Source organism: Rhagoletis pomonella, unplaced genomic scaffold (assembly GCF_013731165.1).
Source record: "Rhagoletis pomonella isolate Grant_MI unplaced genomic scaffold, Rhpom_1.0 Rhpom_scaffold_00002, whole genome shotgun sequence".
Lineage (NCBI taxonomy): Eukaryota > Metazoa > Arthropoda > Insecta > Diptera > Tephritidae > Rhagoletis > Rhagoletis pomonella.
Genome location: NW_023458556.1, coordinates 24,427,659 through 24,433,776, shown reverse-complemented (window position 1 = coordinate 24,433,776; position 6,118 = coordinate 24,427,659). Strand labels below are relative to the sequence as shown.

Genomic DNA, 6,118 nt, shown 5'->3' with positions numbered 1-6,118 from the left:
AAAAAAAAAAAGGTATCAAGCTCTTAAAAAATCACCCGTTATAAAGTGCAAGTGAGATATTATCCGGATAAACGAATAACACCATAACAATGATAACACTTTTTCTTTAAATAAATCAAATAGTACTTTTAATACTCGAATTGTATTATAGTAGGTAGAGTGGTTGCATCGAAAGGAAGAGTGGTTGGGTTCGAAACCTGCTGTAGGCATGTAGTTATAAACATGTATTTCCGTCAGTTATGGGTAAGTATGCAGGTAGATTTTCAAAATTATAAGACACAGAAAATTTCTAAAGCCTACATCTAAAACAGGTAGTATTTTCTTTTCCCGGCTTGTTATAAAAAGGAACCTTTCTGTCTAGGTAAGATTTGATTTTTTCAATTTTATTCTTGTTCCGAGTATAAATATGAGTTAATGCGCTTTGAAACTTCATAACATCTTCAAGGCTCGCCGGAGATAGTTCAGTTCATAAGTCTAATTTCAAAACCGTGATTTATTAAAAAAATAAAATGAGTAAAAGGACGCGAGAATTTGAGTGTAATAAGGATCCAGATATGTTCTGTTTCATGTGTGGCCAATATACTATCATAAGGCGACGACGAGTGTTCTCAGATCATATCAAAACTTTATACTCCAAGTATTTTGGAATTGAGTCTAAAAATGCTGAAAAACCATGGACACCGAACACTTTGTATACATCGTGTCGAGTAGAATTGATTCAGTGGGAATCAGGACAACAAACAAAATTTGATACACCAATGATATGGAGAGAACCTACTTGCCATTCAATAGAGTTTTATATTTGTCAAACAAAAGTACTTGGCGTTGGAAGATCAAGAGGAGTAACCTATGCTAGCGTACCTACAGTGACATTACCAGTACTACATTCAACGGCAGTTGCGGATCCAGTTCCATTGTCAACAGTAACATCTGAGTGCGGGGGATCAAGTTGTACTGAATTTCGCATGGAAAACGAAAGAAACGTTCTGTCACAAGCACAACTTAATGATTGGATAAAAGATTTGGAACTATCCAAGGAAAAGGCCGAGATCCACACTTCTCGTATGCAACAATTTAAATTTGTGTCATCCGATGTTAAGGTGACATATAGTAGAACTCGTCACGAACCATTTTCCAAACACTATACCAGTATACAGACAGACAGTATATGCTACTGCAACGACATCCCTGGTTTATTCAAAGAGTTTGGTCAAACATATGATTCAAAAGAGTGGCGATTGTTCATAGACGGCAATAAACTGAGTTTGAAGGCTGTATTATTGCATATTGGTAACAAAAAGCCTTCTATCCCGATTGCACATGCAGTAAATACAAAGGAAACCTACGAGGAAATGCAAAAAATACTCAAATTTATCAAATATGAAGAGCATGATTGGAAAATATGTTCTGATCTCAAAGTCGTTGCAATGCTATGCGGTCTACAAAGTGGCTACACCAAGCACTGCTGCTTCCTCTGCAAGTGGGATAGCCGAGCTCGTAAGGACCACTACGTCAGAAAGGATTGGCCGGAAAGAGTCGAGTTTACCGTTGGTGTGGATAACATCAAATACACCCCTCTGTCAAGAAAGAGAAAATCATACTTCCACCCTTACACATCAAGCTCGGTCTCATTAAAAACTTTGTTAAGGCTTTGGACAAAGAAGGCGAAGCATTCGACTATTTGAAAACAGTTTTTCCAGATATTTCTCAAGCCAAGATAAAGGAAGGTATTTTTGTTGGACCACAAATAAGAAAGTTGATCAACAATAACAACAATAAGGTCGTTGCTTCTTTTCTCGGTAGACACAAAAGCCCTAACTACGAGCAGATAGTGAACGACCTAATCAATAATTATGCGAAAATGGGCGTAAATATGTCTTTAAAAATTCACTTTCTCCACTCACATTTGAGCTTTTTTCCGGCAAATCTTGGCGACGAAAGTGATGAACATAAAGAAAGGTTTCATCAGCAAATGAAATTAATTGAGAATCGATATCAAGGATTCTGGGACGTCGCAATGATGGGTGATTACTGCTGGTTTCTCATAAGAGAAACCGATCCTAAACTGAATAAGCGTCAAAGTAGAACACATAATTATTTCGACAACATAGTAAAATCAAATTAAGATAAAGATTGTTAGAATATAGTATAAACATAAATAAATTAAAAAAAAAAAGTTAAAAATATGGGTAATTTCATTCATAAATTGAACTTTTAACTCAATAGAAACAGAGCATAGCTAGATATTTCACTCTTCTTTATACCATACATACGTTTTGAGGTATACGTTGAAATTGCGCAACCTGGGTATTTTTATTTGATCGCTTATAACTTACGTAGTTTTGCATCGATTTTCTTCGATGATACCTTATTTTTTTTGTAATATAACAGAGCTTAGGGAGAAAAAAAATCTGCAAAAAAATAAAAGGTTTTCGAGATCCTTCCCCGCAAAGTACAATTTTTTTTATATTTTTACAAAAAAAATTGAAAAAATCGGTAATGATTGTTCGTTATCTTTGAATCTACAGGGCCTAGCAAAAAGTGTTGTATGCACAGCTTATAGAAAATTTTATTACCTTTTAAAAGCTTCAAACCGTTTTGGAATTGCTTCATTCGTTCTTGAGATATATATGATTAAGTGGACCCAATTTTTTTTTTTTTGCAAAAACGGTAAATTGCAAATATCTCAAAAACGGTACCATAAAATTAAAAATAACCTTGATTTTCGTAATCAGGGGGTGATTTTACATACGAATTTCATAACGGCGTCTCTGGTAAATTTTGGCCGTCGACCAGTGTAATTGCTGTAGCGGACTTAAGCCATTATTACACCCACTGTTATATTGTAGGTCCGCTCCAATTTTTAATAAAATTTCTTCAATTTGGCTACGAGATAGCCGAAATTTTTCTACTATTTACATCAAAATCTATACTGTAGCTGATTTTTTCTTTTATGACACGCCTTTTGTTATTTGCAGATTTTCTTCCTCTAATAAATTTAATAGTTCGAATCGAAGCATTTTTTGTGTAAATATTTTATCGAATCACGTGTTAGAGCTTAAGTTTTAGATTGTTAAGGTATAGTTGTATTATCCTTTTACAATAAATAAATAAATAAATTCATTCAGACTGAATAAATGTAACTTATCACTTGTATGTTAGGTAAAATTACTTTTAGCAAAATGAAAGATGATAAGTGATATATACAAATTTTTGGTGCAACGAAATGCTAATAAATTTTGTTAATTTGCATAACTTATCACTTATCCGCTAAAGCCTTTCGCTAAGCATTTCAAATTTTGGTGCAACGCTTATCTATGATTTTGAGTGATATTTTACTTATCAACACTCATTTGAGTGACTTTTCCTTATCATGTGGGTAAAACACAAAACTTTGCGTAAGTTCGATAATCTGCTAAAATGCTAATGATAATTCGTTGGTGCAATATACCCAGTTAGTTTTTGTAAGCGATGTATCGCAAATTAGAAGAAAGAACCTACTCCTTATAAGCCTTGGTATTGTAAAATTTCCCAAAAAATGGGCTTAATGCCACTTAGGTCGTGTGCTTCTAGGTATGGTGATCCCAGGAGGGAAAGTCTGGATCTAGTAAGGTCTCCAAAATGTCTCATAATGTGCTCTATCCTTCGTTGCACAACCTACACTGAGTAGAGTTAATAACTCCTATGTTTGATAAGTGTTTCATTAACCTGCAGTGGCTAGTAAGAAGAACAGTAACAATTCTTACTTTATGCCTACTGAGGTGAAAGAGTTCTTCGGTTTTCCTTATTGATATATCCGCATTGAAGGGCTTAGCCTGTCTGTTATCTTCCGTCCTTGTCCAGTAATGTTGCGCTTCGTTCTTCATTCAGGTCTAGTAGTTTCGCCTAACTGAGCTCCATGGCAGACCAGTATAGTAAAGGGTTATGGGCTTATGCATCCTTTTCTGGCGAGAATATCTGCAACTTAACTGCCCTTGACTCCACTGTGTCCCGGTACCCATATGTGGTATACCCGATTTCTGGAGGCGATAAGAAAAACTGAAGGCAGTCCCACACCAGCATTGAGGTGACCTAACGCGCCCTCAGATAGAGGAGCGCCGCTTTGCTGTCCTTCCACATACTGCACCAGACATACATAGTTCAATGGCGGGCAACTCAGCCTGAAAGATAGAGTTACCTTGTCTCATACTGGCGAAAAGGAGCAGTCTGCGTTGTATGCCGTAATGTCCGTGGTCAGTTTTGGAGCCGTCAGTATACCAGATGTGGCTGTCCTTCAGGGGATTAGGTCGTTTGTTGTCCCAGTTGTTCCTGCTGGGGAAAATACCTTGAAGTTTTGTGTAAAGTTAAACCTCAGATGGCACAAGTCCACAAAACTATACGCTTTTACGTTAGGTCTAACGAATGAGAAGAATGGGGAGCACATTCGCTGTTAATTTCCGGCCCTTTGCAGGATTCTACTCAGTTCAGTTTGCCAAGAAAACTGCTACGATTTTCGCTGCTCCTGGCCCCAGGGATTATCTTAGTTATCTGGTCGTAGTTTTTTTGGTACCGGTATGGACCGCAATGCTCTCAGCGAAGTCAAGCAATTGCTAGCCAGCTTAAATTAACTAGATCGTACCCATTGGACATTATGCAGAAATTCTGAGTTGATGATTCGATTAAGTAAATTGCTCAGCTTATTTTTTATGCATAAATGCGTGAATACTAACACTTCTAGCCGTTTAAATCTCCATTTTCGATATCTCGAATAATCTTCAAAGTGTGCCTATGAGCCCTTTTAACACCTTTTCACAATGCTAAGCGCATATTTCAAGAACAGAAAATCTCAGCGGTTATTAAAGGAACTCAAAAAAGGTACAAATTAATTGTATGAAAGCGTAGTATATGGAGTGCTAATGAGCTGATGGAAGTGATAAATATACTAAGTATACAAGTATAAGTTGACATTGTTATGTACCTGCTTTTGTAAACTCATTTGCTAATAACATAAAAGGAAGCATTTACTATGTATGTATGTAACTCGAGCATGAGGTCTCTATAAATGTTAACACACAATGGACATACATACACACATACATATGTTTGTAGGTACGTATCTGCATAGGCAAATATTGCTGCTAAAGACTCGTATTTACAAATTAAAAAGGAAAACAAAAGCGATTCGCTTCTTGCTCCACATTGTTCGTAAGTGCCCCAGAGTAGACATCTTACTACATAAATATTATTCATATGAATACGAATTTGTATGAAATACTTACATATACCCGTATACATTCATATGCAGGCATATATGTAGGTACATTTATAAAAACAAAAATCTACAATTGGGGATAGGACTGCTGCGGGTATCACATTCACTTTTGTCCACATCAACAGCACATTTTATTGTTGTCGTCCCCAGCACAAAGGTACGCGGCCCTTCACAGCAGTGGCGCATGCGCAACTATAAAAGCATAAACTACTTTCGGGCGGCGCACAATGGGGCAGATGCCGTTAAAAACTGCCGAAAATTCAAAAAAAAATATATATATATTTCAGGATACTTTCGGGATATTGCCTAATTAGAATACCAACAAAAGTAGACCTACTCTGCAGAAGTATTTGATTCATGGACCAGAACTTCTTCCTATGGGACAATTAACAAAAAAATCAAAGGAAGCAAGATTAACGGCTTTAAGCGATATAAAAATTCAAGATTCTGAGTATGCAATTTTGCAGCCCTTTAAATTTTAATAAAATGCAAGTTTGAAGTAGCTAGGACTTACTGCTGATTTTTGTTTGTTTGACGGAGTTGTGCATTTTTTTTTTACACACAAAGTATTGTCGATGGTTTTTTATTGGCAAAATTAAATTTCTTCATCAAAATAGTTTTTTTCTAATAGTAGATACATATGTCTAGGAAATTATTCGATACACTTTTGAAATAGTTTTTTTCTAATAGTAGATACATATGTCTACGAAATTATTCGATACACTTTTGAAGGTCTAACAGCTTTAGTTTATTTATTGGCAGTTATGAAGGGGTCTCCTGCCCCAGTGTGTGGCGCGCAAACAAGTACACTAATATTTACTTCTATTTGTATGTGCATAAATATGTATGTGTGCGTTTGAATGTGCT

At 36.0% G+C, this 6,118-nt stretch overlaps 1 protein-coding gene across 1 annotated transcript in view; it reads left to right on the top strand.

The window, feature by feature from the left end:
- LOC118734500 overlaps positions 1–6,118 on the top strand; it is an 81,101-nt gene that overhangs the window by 7,420 nt on the left and 67,563 nt on the right. The gene's annotated exons all lie outside the window — the stretch shown is intronic.